Source organism: Crocuta crocuta, unplaced genomic scaffold, assembly GCF_008692635.1.
Source record: "Crocuta crocuta isolate KB4526 unplaced genomic scaffold, BGI_CrCroc_1.0 scaffold214, whole genome shotgun sequence".
Classification (NCBI taxonomy): domain Eukaryota; kingdom Metazoa; phylum Chordata; class Mammalia; order Carnivora; family Hyaenidae; genus Crocuta; species Crocuta crocuta.
The window spans coordinates 948,767-967,952 of record NW_027529999.1 but is presented as its reverse complement, the minus strand read 5'-3'; the positions used below and the strand labels follow the sequence as shown (position 1 = coordinate 967,952).

At 52.7% G+C, this 19,186-nt stretch overlaps 2 long non-coding RNA genes across 2 annotated transcripts; one reads left to right on the top strand and one right to left on the bottom strand.

Annotated features, from left to right (window-relative positions):
* The first annotated feature begins 5,672 nt into the window (after window positions 1-5,672).
* Window positions 5,673-11,219, top strand: LOC144231122 (uncharacterized). Its single transcript, XR_013334990.1, has 2 exons — window positions 5,673-5,801; window positions 10,190-11,219. It is a non-coding gene; the product is annotated as an uncharacterized LOC144231122 (long non-coding RNA).
* Window positions 7,244-8,045, bottom strand: LOC144231121 (uncharacterized). The gene is made up of 3 exons (XR_013334989.1): window positions 7,932-8,045; window positions 7,524-7,567; window positions 7,244-7,433 (listed from the first exon to the last, which is right to left on the bottom strand). It is a non-coding gene; the product is annotated as an uncharacterized LOC144231121 (long non-coding RNA).
* Window positions 11,220-19,186: the final 7,967 nt, after the last annotated feature.

Here is a 19,186-nt window from a genome sequence, read left to right as displayed (position 1 = left end):
TGGGGGGGGGGGGGGGGCGGGGAGCTTCCCATTCCCAGAGGAAGTGAGGGGTAATCGAATGCCAGATAGGAAGCCCTTGCATAAGTCGGGCCTGCTGAACTTCAGACAGCAGAGGCCCTGGGGTCCCAGCGGCTCTGCACATGTGCAGTGTGGCAGACCCTCTCCTTCCTGGGCCTCCGTTTCTCCATGTGGAACTGGACAGCATCTGCCCCTACCTCTGACTTTCTGGGGAGAAGCCAGGGAGGAAGAGCCCTCGCTTGCCCAAGCTCTTCTTGGTCCTTTCGGACAGGTCCACTTGCCAGAAGGCCTTAGGGCTGGGCACAGAGCCCCGCTGACCTCATTGCCGGAGCAGGTGCAGGGGAGGGCAGGGAGGACAGTGGGGTGGTTTCTAAGTCAAGGTCACAACCTTTAGACACTGGACCTCCTCTCTGAAGGACTGAGTGGCTAGAGACCCAGGGGCCAGAGCTGTCTCCCTACATGGTCCTTCCGATGTGACCGTGGAGAGCCGGGGCTGGGCTAACAGGTGCGGGCAGGTGGATCCGTGTGCCAGTTCTGATTCCCGTGGGTACCGGCCGTGTGGCTGTGGATCTCAGTTTCATCTTGAAAATGGAAGGGATGACAGTGTTTTACCCCCTAGAGATGTCTGGGGAGCAAACGCGATAGTGCATTTAAAATGCTGAGCATGTTGGACTAATGTGTTCGTGTCCGCTGCTGTTACCGTTACTATTATCCTCTGACAGTGTGGGATTCTCAGCCCCCCCCCCAAAAAGATNCAAAAAGATCGCTTGGCTTCTCTAATCCCCCATCTTCTCATTTCTGAGCAGGATCAGAACCTGCTGCAGCTGTGAGGAAGGAGCTGCAGAGATTTTCGGGATGGGTTGAGGAGGACACTCCAGAAAGTTCTTTTGTCCCCTTTCTTGGGCCCTGCCAATGCTGAGCAGCGTGGAAACAAAGCCCGGGCCCATTAGCCCTGCTGCCATACCCCCATCTCCCCGCCACACCCAGACCTGAGTCAGTTGACTGCTCAGTCGCGGCCTCTCTACTTTCCACGGGGTTTTCATCTCCCAAATACACGTACAGCTTCTCATCCCTCTGATTACCTGCATTCCCCCCTGCCCTGTGATACTCCCTGCATCTGGGGAGCGAGGGGCGAGGGGAGGAAATGTGAGCCCTTTCCCTTTTCCTGCCCCTCCCTCTTGCCCTTGGCAGGTCCAGCTGTGGATGCAACATCTGGCAGGCAGCAGGACCAGTCCCTGCCAAGAGCAGCATCTCTGCAGCCCTCGCCCTATAGTGATGTCATTGTTCTGTGTCTCCACGGCAACCACAGGCTGAGAAGATGGAGAAGAGGAGAGCTGAGTAACCAGGAAAGAGCCAATGAGAGGGGCCAGCTGCACCGGATGATCTGTGGGGCCATGGGGCGGGGCAGGGGGGTGGGGGGAGGANCTTCCTGGCATCTTCAGCTGCTCCCTGGACCCTCCCTGCCATCCGGGCGCCTCCAATAAGGGATGCGCTACTGGCACAGGGACAAATGCCAGAGCTAGAGGCCAAAGGGGCTGAGCTGGAGCCTCTACCGACCCAGGGTCATAGAAANCCCCCCAGGACCTGACACTGGGAATTTTTATTTATGGTAATGGTGATATGGCTCTCTGCCATGGAATCAAGTTCGTGACCCTTCTCTCCACACCCTCCATACATAGCTTCCCCTGGTGCATGATGTATTCAGAAGCGGCATCTTTGGAAAGAAGCCTGGTTCTCAATCCCAAACCTGCAACTTACTAGTTAAGAGGCTAGGGGCCAGTCCCTTCCCCTTCTGAGTCTCCTTTCCTCCCAAATGGAGGAAGGCCATCTACTCTCAGGGATGACATGAAGATTAAAAGAGATAACATATGGAAGCCGAACACACACGAGTACTCAGTGAGTGAGAGAACCCTTCTGGTTCTCCCCAGGGCACTTTTCCCAGAGATGCACATGAACGAGCCAAGGCCCTTGGAGACATTGAACTGACAGCAAAGGATCCAGGTGTATCTGTCTCCTCACTGAGGCCACTGAGTCCCTTCAGAGACTGCAGACAAGTCTCCATATCTCTCCCTTTCTTTCTAAATAATTCATGCATNAGCTCAGTGCCTGGAATGCAGTGTCCTTCCTGCCACTAGGAAATCACTTCCCCGTTCCCCAAGAGTTCTAGATACTGTGGGTCTGAGAGAACAAATGATGGCCAAAGATAGGGATTTCCTCAACACCGGTTGCTTCTGAGAAACCGCTGCCTGTGGCCCAGGCTCCTTGGAAGGGGAACAATGGCTCCCTCTGCCCAGAGAGGAGAGGGGGCATCTCAGGGTGGTGGGCCGGTCACCTCGGCTTTCCCGGAAGCCAGCCGTCCTCCTTGTTAGCAGAATAAAGCCCAGACTCTTCCTCCTGGCCCCATCTGTTTCATTAGTTAGGTTGATTACTGAAATCCTTTTCCAAGAATAGTGCCTGGCAGATAGTAGGCATAAATGAATGAATATCGAATGAATGATTGAGTGAGTGAGCGAGTGAGTGAGTGAGTGAGTGAGTCAACTTCTCTACCTCTCTAGTTTTGGGGGCTCTGGAGTGAGACTCCTTTGGCTTCCAATCCTGCTTACTTACAGACCAGCTGTGTGACCTTGGGCAAGTCACCATCCCTCTGGGTCTGTATTTCTTTATCTGTGAAAAGCACATCACAATCCCACCCAGCCCGCCTCCTGAGGACTCTGGGGAGATAAGGGACAATAAGGCTGGGAATGCAATACAAAGAGTCATTGTTTCTCTTCTCAGTCTCCTTCCAGGGAGGCCCCAGGCTCTGGCCCCTTCACCTGCTTCTCCAAACCCTCCAGCCACTCCCCTTGCTTGATACATCTCAAAGGGGTGCCACGTATGTCTTTTGTGTCTGCCTACGTGTACTCTTCCTCCCTAGCTGCTACTCTCTTAGTCACTCCTGCTCACTTTTCAGCGTGGCTGTCCCTCCTCCAGGAAGCCACCTCTTCCTCAGAAAAGCTCTGACCTTGCTTTTATGTGGTCCACTCCACTCAGAGTGTGGGTCTCCTGTTTCACCAGAAGCCTTGCAGGAGCAGGCTCGTCACATCCACAGAGCCTACTACAGGGCCTGGCATGGATCTGTGATGTGGGCAGTCTCTCTAGAGCAAAGAGAAGTGTTCCCTGTTTGAAAATTCTGCCCGCACTCCCCCCCCCACCCCTTTCCTATTTCACCTTGTCTCCTGCCAAAGCCGTGTATCCTCCTTTTCACTCCATCCCTGAGGGCCATGGGACTGGGCCATTTCCTGTGGGTGCTGGGACTCCAAGTACTCCCAGGTGAGAACTGCCCTTTGGAACACACAAGTATAGCCAGAATCTCAACTGCAGCTCTTTATTATTTTATTTTATTCTGTTAATGTTTATTTTTGAGAGAGAGAGACAGAGCACAAATGGGGGAGTAGAAAGAGAGAGGGAGACACAGAATCTGAAGCAGGCTCCAGGCTCTGAGCTGTCAGCACAGAGCCCGACGCGGGGCCCGAACCCACGAACCGCGAGATCATGACCTGAGCCGAAGTCAGCCGCTTAACCGACTGAGCCACCCAGGCGCCCCATCTTTATTATTTTTTTAATGTATTGTTATTATTCTTTTGTAACTAGGCTCGATCCCCAACGTGGGGGCTTGAACTCGTGACCCCAAGATCGAGAGTTCCCTGTACTACCGACTGAGCCAGCCAGGCGCCCCCACAGTAGCTCTCTTTAGGAACAGCTCCAGTCCTAGGAAATAATCAAACCAGATCCCAGACTTGGAACTGCCCCTGGCTCCTTCCCCACACTGCTCCTCTATCCAATGGAAATTTTGCCTCTGCAACACTACAAATGATATTAGATTGAGTAAAGCATAATAAGAAAGGGAAGCCAAATGCCTATAAAACAGCACCTCACGCCACCCCAAGGTCTGGGGCGGGTTCTCACCCCATGTGACCTGGCAGCAAACAGACATTCAATGATCACTCCCTAGAGCACACTTCATTCAGGAACAAGCTCGCTCACGATTCTGGAAAAGATTCACGCAGCTCCAGGAGACCTGACGAGTCCAGCTGGTGTGGACAGGTGACCCCTGTGTGTCCTTAGGTGAGGACTGCTGTTTGGCAAGCCCTGGCAGAGAATGGATCTTGGACTCAGGAGTCTGGGACCTGGAATCTTGGGGTTGGCTGGGGTTGGGGCCGGGGGGCAGCATCTCCAGGCTCTGTTGTAAACACAGACGCTAGATAGGAAACTCAAGGAGCCTTCTACTTGGACTTGAACTGGGTGGACTTGGGTAAAAGAGTTGCCCTCCTAGAGGTGGGAAATAGGAAGAGATTAGGAGGAAGGGCCCAGGGTCGGCAGTGTGATGTCAGATGAGCGATGGGGTTGTTCAGTGCAGGGGTAAGAACAGCCCAGGGTGGCATCAGGAGCTGAGGACTGGCTTGTGCACAGTCACTCTCTCCATTCGATGTGTCACCGTATGAGCTGTCAGGGGCCAGGAGGAAGAGGCGGAAAGACCACTGGCAGTTTGGAGACGTGGTACCAGCAGTGTGAGCTCGGCCAGTCGATCTCTCTGCGGCTGTTTCCTTTTCTGAGCGATGGGGATAGTAATGTCCACCTTTCAGGGTTGGAGGAGGGAGCACATGAGATCGCGGGGGACAGAGGACCCTTCCGTGCTGTGAAGCGGGTGCGGAAAATGATTGCCGACAGCCGTGCGGCGCTTACGAAGGGGCGGGCACTGGATTCAGCCGCTTTTAACCTTGCAGCTCTTGTGAGTCTGCCAGTAACCCAGGGATGTAGGTACTTTTGTTCCCAGCCCCGGTTTACAGATGAGAGCCAGGATTTGGACCCAGGACCCTGGCCCGAGATCTCGTACGGCCTGTCACTGTTCTGCGCTGCCTTCCCCTGTGACTGTCTTTGCCCTGATTTGCTCTCTGACCTTGGGCCAGTCTCTTCCTTTCAGCGTCCCCAATGCCATGCCAGGGGCTGGGCCAGATGAACCCTTCAATCCTTCAAGCTTTGGCAGCTGGTGGTTCAGGGAGGGTACTTCCAAGTGGGGAAGAGGGTGGGGCGGGGCCAGAACCAGGAGAGGACAAACTTTTCCAGTGTCTCTGCTCCAAACCTGTCACCTTCTCCGGGGCTAGGCTGGCAGGCTCCCCTTTGACCTACAAGCTACTGGGCCAAGGAAGCAGGTGACGCTCAGCTCTCGCCTGAAATACTCACTGGTCACAGAGGGTCACCGAGGTCTGAGTGCCAGAACTGCCCACTAACAGTCAGGCAGGGCCCATCTCCCCCCCAGAGAGCCGTAGGGCCACACCCTGCCTGAGTCATACCCCTTTGTCTCCACCTACCCATCCTGGGCCCCCAACCCCCTGACTCTGGGTCAGTTTCTCGGGGGACCAAGTCTGGTCTGGACCCAGAGATGTGGCTATTTCTAGATGTCCTCCCTGTCTCCTTGGCTTGGGCTTCCAGCCAGCTCAGGACATGCACACAAACACACACACACACACACACATTCTTGAACTTGACGGCTACTGGCTTGGTGCCTGGACCCGTGCTGGGTACTGACAACCAACAGATGGCCTGAACTTGGTTCCCACCCTTATAGAGAGAGGGGAGAGGTGGATGTCTACAGCACAGAAAGGCCATCATTATCCCACATGCAGACCGCACACGGAGCGCGGAAGGCCAGGAGTGGGAAGCCACTCACTCTGCCAGGAGAGTCAGGCTTCACACCGGACGGACCCTTTGGACTGGATCTTAAAGGATATGTAGGAGTTTGCCAGGTATGGAGTGAGAAAATGGGAAGGCAGAGGAAGAACACACAGTCAAGGAAAGATGAGATGTTCCTAGAGATTGATCTGGGATGAGGGCAGAGGATAAGCATGGCAAATGAGGGGCGCCTGGGTGGCTCAGTTTGTTGGGCATCTCAGGTCATAGTCTCACGGTTCGTGAGATTGAGCCCTGTGTCAGGCTCTGTGCTAGTGGCCCTTGGGATTCTCTCTCTCTCTCCCTCTCTGCCCCTCCCGGGCTCATGCGCAAAAACACGCACTCTCTCTCTCTCAAAATAAGCAAACATTAAAAAAAAGAAGTGGCAAATTATAAGATAGGAAGATTGTTTAGGCCCAGACAGGAAAAGGCCTTGCACACCATCAAGGAGGCTGGCCTTTTTTCCAAAGGCCATGGGGAGCCACCGAGGGCTCAGATCATGGTAAGAGTTCTCTGGCTGTTGTGTGGAGGCTGGACTGGACACCGGTCAGTTAGGAGGCTATGGAGGGCTGCCAGGCTCTCACCCACACCTGCAGGCAACAGGCAGGGGAGGGGGGAGGGCACACCTCACCTAATTAAAGGCATGACTTGGTAGAGGCATTTATGGCCTCCCTCTTGGCCAGAACGTAGGCACATGGCCACATCTAGTTGCAAGCAAAACTGGGACACGGGGTCATTGTTCTGGGCTGCCTGTGAGTCTGGAAAACAGAGACGGTGGCCATCAGGGGACTCAAAGTCCCTGACACCGTGGTTAAAAGTCTCTCTCTGAAACTGGGTTTCCTGAGCCAAAGGCCCACCTTACCACACCAGCTTTGTGGACAGGTGATGTACCCTCTCTGCACCTCCGTCACTGCGTCAAAGTACAGTGAGCTAACACCCCAAGCCTTAGAGTAGAGGCTGGCACATAGCGAGGTCCAGAGCTGTCTTAGATTCTGCAAAAAGGGGATGTTCTGGGGGCAGTTTCCGCCCGAGCGCCCTGGCAGAGCCAGGGTACCCATGGTGGGGCTGACGTATGACCAGGACCGGAACTATCCAGAACCCATCCCTTAAACCAATGGTTTAGCTGAGGCAGAGGATGCTGGGAGAAGGGCATGGGGACCCCGGGAAAAGAAAGGTGGATTTTGGAGGGAATTCAAGAATAGCGAACCCAACGTCTGACTTTGGCTCAGGCCATGACCTTGTAGTTCAGGAATTCGAGCCCCATATCGGGTCGCTGCTGTCAGCCTGTCAGCACAGAGCCAGCCCGCTTCAGATCCTCTGTCCCCCCCTCTCTGCCCCTCCCCTACTTATGCTCTCTCTCTCTCTCTCTCAAAAGATAAATAAAACTTTTTGTTTAATTAAAAAAAAATAGGCAGCCCAAGAAAAGAGACCCCTGGACTCTGGAGTGTCAGAGGCTGCTTGGCCCAGAGCTCCCTCGCATAGGACAGAAGACCCCCAAGAACCAGGAGGAGGCAGTTAGTTTTGAGTTAAGGGCACTTGAAGCAGGGCTCAGGCTCATAGCTGCTGTGTGACCCCAGATCTCCAGCCACCATTGCCTCTCTGGACCTGGGTCTTCCCACCCAGAAGCTGGAGATCACTTAGCCCAGCCTATGTGCCACATGCCGGAGAAGATGTTTGTCTATCTCTGAAATTGGGTTGAACCTGCAGGGCTAACCACATCCGGGAGGGATGGGTCACCAGAGATGATAGCGTGACCGCCCCCCACCCCCACTCCCACCCCCGGGCAGAGCCTGTCCTACCTTCTCTCTCATTTGGCCTGGGATCCAGTTTCCCAGGCTGCTGACTGTAAAACAGGGTGCGACAAGAGAACTAATGTGGGAGAGGGAGGGGGAGGAGAAGAGCCCAGAAGGGTTGGGGGGTGGATGTGGCACCTTCAGGGGAAAGGCAGAGTGATAAGATTGAGGGAAGATGGGGAACTTAAAGTGACCGACTAGGTGTCTTAGAATTAGCTTCGGGTTCTCCGCATAGTCAGGCCCAGAGGGGGCGCTTGCTGAGGGCAGGCGCTGTGCCTTATGCATTTCTCTGCCCCCTGCACAAGGCGCCACCTAGCCCCCCACAGAAAACTCCAGACTCAGTCCCCAGCCCCAGGCCTACGTGAAACAGGGGTGGGGGTGGGGGGGAGGGGAGGGCAAGTGAGCCATGCTTACCCCAGAGAACCTTGAAACTCTTCGGTGGAAGTCCAGGAGATGAAACAAGTAAGAGGGGGCTGTACAGTGGAAGCCAAGAAGGGGTCTGGCTCCTGCTTGTGAAGAGTGCCAGCTGGATCTNGGTGGAGGTAGGGGTGGAGGGGGGGTGGAGAGGGGTGTCCAGGCAGCTGTGACAAACAGCAGGCAGAACCCCACCCCAGGTTGCCCTTCTGTCCCCGGGAGCTGGCACCAGCCCCCACCCCCGAAGACACCTCAGGTCCCAGGACTGGAGGGAGGGGCCCCGGAGAGAGTCCTCAGATGCCAGGGCCTCTGGGTGCTTAGCAGAGTGTAGAATACTGAGGAGATGAGAAATGAGGGGGAACCACAAGATTTGGGGTCAGGAAGCTCCTGGTACCACCCAGGGAAGTGATCTGGAGCAGCTGTTGGGCCTATTCGGGTCTCAGTTTCCCCATCTGAACAATGAGGGATGAACACCATGATGTCGATGCCCTCAGACCCTCTCTCATTTGTGGCCGGAGGAGAGATGGGGGCTGGTGGAGACTGTGCTCTGGGTACCATGTTTCCTAAGAGGCACGGAATCCTGCGTGTAGTTCAGAGGCAGTGATGGCGGGCACAGCATCAGGAGGCGTGGGGGAGGGGGTTGGCGGTTGGGGCGAGGTTGGCGGGAAGACTCAGTTTGAGCCTGGGCTCTGCTGCTGGGTTGGTGAGTGTTGTCCCCTGTCAGGGCCACATTTCCTCCATCGGTCTAAGGGGACCAGGTATTCTCAGATCCAGGAGTCAGACTGTGTCTGGAGTCAGAGACCAGGGCGGGGGTCTGGAGCTTGCCCAGGGCTGGGGTCCCATTGCACAGAGCCAGGAGGGGCTGTCACAGGCTAGGGGGGTAACTGACAGTCAGTTGGGTGCAAGTCCTGAACAGAGCTTAGGGGTCACAACAGACAACCTCTTTGGTTTACAGATGGGGAAACTGAGGCCCAAGAAGGGCGGCCGGTTGTCCAAAGTCCCAGGATGGGGTGGGGCCAGAGCCAGAACCAGAAGCAGGACTCCTGACTACCCGTTTCAGCTTCTCCTCGTAGGAAGCGCCAGTTAGGAGGTGCAGGGAACAGCCTTGTCTGGGAAGTGGGGAGACCGACCCCTACCTGACCCTCGGGGTTCGGGAGGGCAGAGAGGCCACCTGGTGGAGGTGATGGTGCAGGGTGAGCCCGGCCAGACAGGTGCCCCTTCCTCTCCTCTCCCGGCCCTCTCCCCAGGACTGGTGATTTTGTGACTTTTCTTAACTTCCCACAGGGGCAGGGCTAGGGGTGGGATGGGGCACTGGGAATTTCCAGAGATGGAGGGGTCCTGGTGTGGGGGTGTGAGGTTAGGCTGGGGGGTGCAGGGAGGAACTGAGGGCAAAGGCTTTTCCCTGTGTCTTGGGTGGGGGTGGGGTAGGTAATGCCCACAGAGACCAGCATCCCGGTTCCCTGGTCCAGAGGAAGACTCATCCTAGACACACACGTGCAAGCACGCGCATGACACACACACACACACACACACACACACTCACTCACCCGCACCTGACCTCACAGGCACACCCAGACACATACACACACATCCCTGCGACCTTTGACTGGTTAGATAATCGGCGGGCCCACTGCAAAGTGAAAATATGGGTCCCTTGTTAAAAAAATTATTAGGAATTTCAGACGGTGAAATGGGGCACCTGGGGGGCTCAATTGGTTAAGTGTCCGACTTCAGCTCGGGTCATGATCTCACGGTTCATGGGTTTGAGCCCCGCCCTGGGCTCTGTGCTGATGGCTCAGAGCCTGGAGCCTCCTTTGGATTCCGTGTCTCCTCTCTCTCTCCGCTCCTCCCCTGCTCCCGCTCTGTCTCTGTCTCTCAAAAATAAAATTAAAAAACGTTAAAAATTAAAAAAAAAAAAGCCTTGAACATTTACCACTTGCTAGGCACGGTTTATAAATGCAAACTCATTCAGTTCTTGCAGTGCCTGGGTGGTTCCCTCAGTTAAGCGTCTGATTTAGACTGAGGTCGTGAGCTCACGGTTGGTGGGTTCGACCCCCTGTGTGGGGCTCTGTGCGGACAGCTCGGAGCCTGGAGCCTGGATTCTGTGTCTCCCTCTCTCTCTCTCTGCTCCTCTTCTGCTCACACTCTATGTCTCTCTCAAAAACAAACATTTAATATTAAAAAAAAATAAATAAATGCAAACTCATTCAGTCCTTACAACCATATGTGGTAGGCAGTTATTCATTTCAATTTTACAGGTGAGGAAACTGAGGCACAGAAAAGTTGTCACTTGCCTGACCTTTCACAGCTAGTAAGGAAGCTGGGATTCCAACCCAGGCCATGCGCAGGGGGAGCCTGCTCTGTCAGCTGCTTCCAGGCCCTGTGGACCCAGTGGCCGCGGCCCACCCTGGGGAGAGGAGGGCGGTGCTCGGGGCCTAATGTGAAGTAAAGAAACACGATTATGATGCAGCTTTACCTCGACGGGGACCCACGGCAACCCTGGGAGCCCCAGGATGGTCACCAGTCCCCAGAAACAGAGATGACTGTCATCTACTACGATCTCAAAATTTAAAAGATGTCCGAGCGCGCGCCACAGGCCCTTTTCACCTCTTTACAGACGAAAACTATCAAGTATGTAACTAAGGCGTTTTCAGGGGCGACTGAATCTGATAATGGATAGTGCACGTGACTCTCACTGATGGGAGTGAAAGGAAATCGGCCCTGCCGGGGAGTCCTGGGCGTCCGCCTGGCTTCACCGGTGACCTCCTTTGATACACGACCTTCGGAGCGCCGGCCCAGCCCTGGCCCCACCCTCCGTCTCCCCGGACGTGCCCCTCGGAGTCGGCCGCGCTGACCCTCGAGGCCAGGGCGGCTTTCCTGTGACTCCGCCCCACCCCGCCCATGGCCACGGCTGATTGGTCCAGGAATGCCTACCTGACCCAAGCGGGCCAATCAGATCCGTTGGGGGATACGGACTGGCACAACTGGTTCGGGCTGGTCCCTGAACTGGTGAACTTGTTGACTATAAAGTTAACTGCCTTTACCCTCCTTGCTGTTTGCACCAGAGGAAAGAAGCAGGAAGCTGTGCGCAGGCAAGGGAAGGGTGAGGGAGCGATGAAGGTTTGCAGGGGAGAGTTCCGTGCCCTGCCTCCCTTACATTCGTACTTAGGGTAATTCCTGCTGTGTTTCAATGCGAATAGTACTGTTACGAAATTACTGTTACTTGACGTCAAGTGGCCTTATTTAAGGCTCTTGAGTTGGAAAATGTAAATAAAGTATCATAAAGCCCCTGAGTGTGTTGGTTTTATTGTCATTGTTGAAAATGACAGACTCCGGGGCGCCTGGGTGGCTCAGTCGGTTAAGCGTCCGTCTTCAGCTCAGGTCATGATCTCGCGGTTCGTGGGTTCGAGCCCTGTGTCGGGTTCTGTGCTGAGCCTGGAGCCTGTTTCAGATTCTGTGTCTCCCTCTCTCTCTGCTCCTCCCCTGCTCATGTTCTGTCTCTCTCTGTCTCAAAAATAAAACTATTTAAAAAAATTAAAAGAAAAGAAAATGACAGACTCCAAAGGCACAGAGCTTCCAAGGTCGGGGGAGTGTCCACAACGGAAGCATGAGGTCCTCTCTTTGTCCTGAAATTAGTTCCCATAGTGAAAAGGGCTTCCCCAAGAAGAAACGCGCTCTGAAAAGGACTTCGTTAAACTTGGATTTGGATTTGTCCAGCGGTGTGCTGGCAAATGTTTGACAACTGGTTCTTCGGAAACCCAAACGTATGCATTACACACGTTCGTATGTTTATTGTAAGTTTCACGGATATAAACGATGTAGCGCACAGCTTACAAATAACACGGGGCATGCACTCTTGGCCGTAAATTCCGTAGAGTCCATTCGTTTCACAGAATGCTTTTGTTAATTGTTGCGGAGCTCTCGTGTCTCTGGTCAGTCTACGGTTGCAACTCCATCAAAATCTACAGCGGGGCTCCCTTCCGGTCCACTAAGTCTTTTCTCAATAAATTATTGTCATTAAGTCTGATACACGAACTATAGTTAGACTACGTCTCAGCGCTTCATGTAGTCTGTGCTACTATTAACATTTTGTCCATCATTTTCTTTAGAAAGTCAAAACCGCACACCAAGCCCTGATGTGCAGCATTTACCGACTCAGGTTAGTAGATCATCCCGCCTTGGCCAGTTTCAAGTTGCCAAAGTGGTGTCACCAAACGCAGCTTCGGGAAGAGATGTGCAGAAGCACATTGTGATGTCGAGTTTCCATGAGACAGACACTGTAGATGTAAATGACCTCAAGAGACTCGATAATGGCAAAATGTAAAATCATGCAGAAGTGGAGAGTTTTGAGTATTCTCTTTATTTTAATAAAACATAATCGATCATAAAAAAATGTATTTGAATGTAAATTTTGGTAATCTTGATGTTTAATAGTGACTGTCCAAACAACTGGTTTAAGTCCATTGAAACTTTTGCTTCATGTGAATTGCTAAGATGGCTCTAGCGCACCAGGGACCTGTCTCCACCCAAAGGCATCCCGCATGATCAACATGGTCAACAAGATAAACTCCATGGCGGGAGAGACTCGGGTGAAGCCATTTGCCCTGGGAAAGTTTGAGCTGGTCTGTGCCTTGGAGCAGAGGAAGAAACTTGAAGCCAAGAGCTTCAAGGGCAAATTTAAGGGCAGAGCATGTGTCCACACAGCCATTTGTCATGCCCATTTTCATTCCTCCGCATCGAAATGTGAAATCTCTGACTCTTGGCCTCAGGCCATCTCCGCACCCTATGCTGTGCCTGGAACTCACTCCACTCCTCACGGTCACTAGTTGCCTGCTCTCGCCCCAGACCCCCAGTGGAGCAGCCCCTTTTTGTAGACAGCAAAACTAGCAGTAAGATCGGTATCTTTGCACAAGCCAATGTGACAAGAAAAAGCTGTTTAAATTCACAGGAATGAAGGGTCTGTGACACTCCTGTCCATTCTTCAAAAGCCTACTCATATATCACCTCTCTTCTGAAGCCTTACCTTCCAACAGTGCTGTGGCTAAGACTTGTCCATATCCCTCTTGTTACTTGTTCAGACAAGAATGTGAATGTTTGCTTACTAATCAGTGCTCTCAGCTAGGCTGTAAGTTCTTCCTCAAGGGCAAAGACTGTGTGTCTGTGTTGTACGTTACTGTGGGGACAGTGACTAGTGTAGGGTCTGGCAGTGAGTATTTTCTCAAAAACTATGTCAAATAAAAAAAAAAACCTGAATATATATTCAATGCCAGGTGGACTCCTTTTAGCCCTGGGAGATAATTCGGACTCAGTCCTTCCCTCAAGGCAGTTCTCCTTGGGGCCCCTTGCGCCTCTTCTTAAATTTCCGTAAATACATAGTTTCCACTTGGACCTCTGAATGTCAGAGCCAGAGGGGTCCTGAGGCCGTTTGGTCCTATTAACTAGTAAGGACCAGAGAAGGGCAGGGAGTTGCCCAAGCGTGCATGGCTCATGCAAACCTTATGCCTCCCAGATCAGGATTCCTTTTTTTCTTTTTAATTTATTTATTCATTTTAAGAGAGAGACAGCACAAGTGGTGGGGAGGGGGGGCAGAGAAGAGGGAGACAGAAAACTAAAGCAGGCTCTGCACTGTCACTGCAGAGCGGGATGCGGGGCTCAGACTCAAGAAACCAGTGAGATCATGACCTGAGCCGAAACCAGGACACCTAACTGACTACACCACCCAGGTGCCCCTAGGATTCCCTTCTTAGAGACAGGGAAACAGCCTAGAGAGAGGAAGGTGAGCACAAAGCCACACAGCAAGTGAAGGGCAAAACCAGAGAATTGTCCCCACCAACCCAGATCTCCTCCAGACCTTCCTCCTCCTCCTGGATCCTGGAAATGAGACTTGAGGATGTCTCCTTCATGCATTCAGGGTGATGCGATAGAGAGCGATGTCAGGGGACCGGATCTCAGAGGTGCTGGAGTCATGCACCAATTTGTCCACCAGAGGGCGCGACAGAGCCCAGCTAAGGCGTGATCTGCTCACTTAGCCGGAGCCCTGGTTCATCCGTACTGGGGCCAGACGCCAAAACAGAGGTCCCGGGAGGCGAGGGACTTGCCAAGGTTACTCTGAGAGCCAGAGACAGAACTGGCACTTGACCCAGGCCTCCTGACACCAGCCGTACGGATGGCTGAAGTGGGCTGGGGGCGGGGCTTCTCTTTCCATTAAGGATCTGCAGCCCTGGGAAGGCGGCCCTGGGCCAGGCTGTGTCCAGTGGCACCCCCACCCCCACCCCATCAACCCAGATCTGTGGTTTCCGGCACATGGACGCTCTCTGCATGTCTGCTCTGTCTGCATGGAGGACAGGGTGCGCCTGGGGTTAGACCAGGTCAGGGTACAGTCAGACCTGCTAACTCAACCTCAGACCAGGTTACTCATCTCTTTGTGCCTCCGTTTCCTTTAACTGTAAAGCAGAGATCATAGTCGTTCTTAGAGTCTTTGAAAGGATTCAGTGGGAGGCACCGCAAGTCCTGGGGAGCCTTTTATCACGACTAAAACCTGTGCTAGCGTCCTGGGAGAGCGGTGAAACTCCCTCCCCCTTACCGAAGACCCCAGAGCTGAGGCGCCAAGGTCAGCCAGTGAACAACAATAATGTAACTGTTCTAACTGGGCGCTAGGTCCGTTGCCAGGTGACCACCCACGGGGTCAACAAATAGAACTTTCTTTGTCCTCAATGGGTTTTGTCTGAATTAGGGTGGGAGATGAAATCATCCAGAGCTAAGGCTTGGGTGGGCCCATGGGTTTTCCAGTCATCTGTCCACACAGGTCACCTCTGTGACGCTGTTGTCCCTTTTGCTTTGGATGGCCCTGCTGTGGCCAACATCTCTCTCTGCTTCCGCGTTATGCCGGAGGGTACAAGAACCATTCTGCCGAGTTGGGGGACACACTGAAGGTTGCGGTCCTTCTGGCAGGTCCCCCCTCGGGACTCTGGCTATCCTCTGCAGGGCCCCTGATGTCTCTGTCCTCACCACCGCTCCGTTCTTCCTCCCCTTCCAGTCTGGGGAGGCCCTTCGCCTGCTGTACTGGGAAGACAGTGTAGGAAAAAGGGCAAAACACCAGGAGAAAGAAACAGATCAGTTACATCAGTACCTATTTCCGGAGCGCCTTTTATGTACCGCGCACTGTTCCAGGCCCTGGGGGTACAGCCCTGGGCAACCCGACACAGTCCCTTCTCTCAAGGGGAGCTGGAGGGGACAGACGGTGAGGGTCATAGTGGCTATTCTTTATGGAGCCCTACTAAGTGCCGGACCCCGTGTCCTCTCATTTACCCCTCCCAACAGCATGATGATGTAAGCGCTGCAAGGATCCCCACTTCATAGGCAAGGAAATGGAGGCACAGAGAGGTGGGGTAACTAGCTCCCAAGCTAGGAGATAATAGGGGTAGGATTCTGGGCCAGCAGTCTAAAAACTAGACAAGGTCACGAGGCGGTCAGGGGCTGGTTATGCGTCCAGCTGGGGAGGACGCGCACAGTTTCCTTTGGGGGCGGTGTTGGAGCTGAGGCCTGCCTAATGATAGCAGCCATGCTAGATCTGCAGGCCAGGCATTGCAGGCGGGGAACAGCAAACGCAAAGGCCCTGAAAGAGAATGAGCGTGATGTATCAAGTTCATTGGAAAGAAAGCTACCCAGGCTGGGAGGGCGGAAGTGAAGGAGAGGAGGGAGGTAGGAGGTGGGGAAGAGTAGAGGGACCCAGATTGGCAATATAAACTCCTCCAGGGTTTGCAGCTGGCTAGTCCACTTCCCTTGCCAGGCAGGGCCCAGCTCTATGCCCATAAACCCCAAGAGGTCATTATTTCTTTGGCCCGGAGCGGGGCACCCACTGCCGGGGCGTCTTCGAACCTCCTATTGGCTCTGGGACCCTGGTGACCACCAGTTTCCAGGGGAAGGGGGCCAAGGTGGAGCCTGAGGTCCAGAGAAGCCTCTTTGCTCAGGGGGTGCCGGGCAGGAAGTGCTGACCCCCGAGTCAGAGGCCCTGAGGTCTCCCCAGCGGTGGCAAAGGCATTTTGATTGGAGTCATGAAGATCGTTGAGCCTTGAAGGCCTGGCCCTGAGCCAGGCTGTCCCATTGGCCCCCCTCAGCTTCCTGGGATGACTTCTGCTCCCCCCCTCAACGACAGGAGAGGCTCCCCGTGAGGGCACTCATTAGCACTTCCTCTTCGGGATTCCAGGACTTTCTCTCTGCCCACAGACAGGGAGGCAGCTCCTTGCAGAGGGCAGACATCGCCTCCACCCTCCCGCTTCCCCTAAATCCTGGTGGTTCAGCCAAGGTCAATGAAACCACAGGTTCCCCTGGTCCTGCCCTTGGGGAATTTTCACCCATGGGTGCCTTTGCCCACGCTGTGCCCTTAGAATGCTTGGAATACCATTTCGACTTTGTTTCTGATGCAAATGCCCCTGACTCTGTTCTTCAAGGTGCAACAAACAAATTCCTTTCTTTACACTCTCTCCCTCTCTCCTCCTCTCTCTTTCTCCCCTCCCTCCCTCCCTTCCTCCCTCCTCNGTGTGGAGTCTGCTTAAGATTCTCTCTCTCCTGGGGCGCCTGGGTGGCTCAGTCAGTTAAGCGTCCAACTTCGGCTCAGGTCATGATCTCACGGTTGTGAGTTCGAGCCCCGCATCTGGCTCTGCACTGAGAGTGTGCAGCCTGCTTGGGATTCTCCCCCCATCCCTCTTTGTCTGCTGTTTCCCCGCTCGCTCACTCTCTCTCAAACATAACTAAATAAACTTTAAAAAAGCGAATTTTTTGTCATTATCAAAAAGTGTTCCAGCACCTGGGTAGCTCAGTTGGTTGAGCATCTGACTCTTGATTTTGGCTCAAGTCATGATCCCAGCGTCGTGGGATTGAGGCTTGCATTGGGCTCTGCTCTGAACGTGAAGCCTGCTTGGGATTCTCTCTCTCTCGCTCTCTCTCTCTCTCTCTCTGTCTCTCTCTCTCCCTCTGCTCCTCCCCGCTTTGTGCTCTTTCTCAAAACAAAACAAAAATGTAGTGTTTACAATGTCAAAACTTTGAAAGTACCTTTAATTCGCACACATCAGGCCAGTGCCCNTCTCTCTCTCTCTCTCTCTCTCTCTCTCCCCCTCTGCTCCTCCCCCCTTTGTGCTCTTTCTCAAAACAAAACAAAAAAAGTAGTGTTTACAATGTCAAAACTTTGAAAGTACCTTTAATTCGCACACATCAGGCCAGTGCCCAGTACTCCCAGGGTCCAGGAGGTGTGTTGGGGTCCTCCGAGCCACGTGATCGACCTCAGACGCATTCACAGGGGATTGATTTTATTTGATGATAAGTAGTTTAGAACGAAAGTTTTACGTTGGAGCAAATGCCGCACTTCACACCACAAAAGTGGCCGAAGTGAAAAATGCACACGATGACAAGTTTTGGACAAGGATGTGGAGAAATGAGAACGCTCCCTCTAACGATAAGGCAGTGACGTAAGAGTGTGCAGTGACTTTGGAAAACAGTTTGGCTGGTCTCAAACGGCTAACCAGGGTTACCCTGTGACCCAGCAATTCAACTCGTAGGTCTATACTCAAGAGAAACAGAAACCCCATGTCCACACAATAACTTGTATATGAATGTTCGTAGCAGTGCTACTCCTAACAGCCTAAAAGGGGGAAGAACCTATAGACCTATCAGTTTGTGAGCAAATGATTTGGTGATAAAAGAGAGGAAAATGCTGTCGCAGGCTACAGCATGAATGAGCCTTGAAAACGTGATGTTAAATGCAAGAAGTCAGCTACAAAATCACTCCTATGATTCCATTATACGGAGTGTCCAGAATTAGCACATACGTAGAGACAGAAAGTAGCTTGCTGGGTGCCAGGGGCTGGGGGGGAAGGTGGGTGGGGAAATGAGGAATGACTGCTAATGGACTTGAAGTTTCTTTTTGGGGTGCCGAAATATTCTGGAACTAGATGGTGGTGTGATTGCACACTTCCGTGAATGTACGAAAACCCACTGAATCGTACAGTTTAAAATAGGTAGGTATTATGGTCCGTGGTATGTGTTTCAATAAAGCTGTTTTAAACAAATCATGGATACAGTACAGTATAGAAGGAGGGTGACCAGCTGTCACAATCTGCCCGATGCTGAAGGTTTTCCTGGGACACAGGCTCTCAGTGCTTAATGCCAGAAAAGTCCCAGGCAACTCAGGAGGGGCTGGTTGCCCTGCATAGGACGCATGCTTTGCATTCATTTTATTGATAAGATCTGAGCATTTAAAGGAATTTCCTGCTTCCAACCCATTAAAGGTATTACAGGGAAAAGTGTAAGGAGCACTGACCTAAATGTCAACAATAGGAGGTAGTTGAATTTGATCATTTGTTTTCATTCGTTCATTTGTTCATTCATTCCTTCCTCACTGGAGTGTAAGCTCTGTAAGGGAAGGGTTTCTGTCTGTTCTATTCACAGATGTACTTGCACTCCATCAATGTCGGCCTGCTGGGGACCCGCGTGCCTTAGTTCAGATGGCCCCGGAGTTAAAGTGCCCGGGGGACAGCGTAACAAGCAGATAGATGATATATCAGGGAACAGGCCAGGGAATGAGATACTTTCAGATATGATACTGTCATGACGGAAATAAAGTATATGTTTGGAGGGCGAATTTAGGCCGAGCGGTCCCAGGGGCCTTGCCAAGAAGGTGACTTCTGAGTGGCCAAAGCGCACTGATGAGCCACCCCCAGTGCTGATACGAAATCATTTTTACGGCACGGAGAAGTGCACTTGGTAGAATGTTGCATAAAAGACAGGACACGTGCTATTTACGTTGCGCGAACCCAGATGGTTTTTAAAAAGTGTCTAAGCATTAAAATAGATTAGAATAAGGTATATATATATATTTTTAAGATTTTATTTTTAAGTTATCTCTGTGCCCAACATGGGTGTAGATCAAGAGCCTCACGCTCCACTGACTGAGCCAGCCAGGTGCCCTTAGAATAAGACATATTAAAGCAGATAGAGGGTGGGAATCCATCAGCGATTTCCTTTAACCTTTTTTTTAAGCATTCTCGTATTTTCTCAATTTCCTAAAATTCATATCTTCCGCCTGTGCAATGCGGAAGATGCCAATGAGGGGGATGAGGTCCTTGTTCTCAGAGAACAGGTATGATTTTATGATTGGGAGGAAGCAAACCCAGAGTAAAGAAGAAAAGTTGTGTTTTAAAAAGGTGAATAAAATTAGGTGAACCAAGGACTCCAAGCTTGGAGTCCAGTTAAGAGGCTGT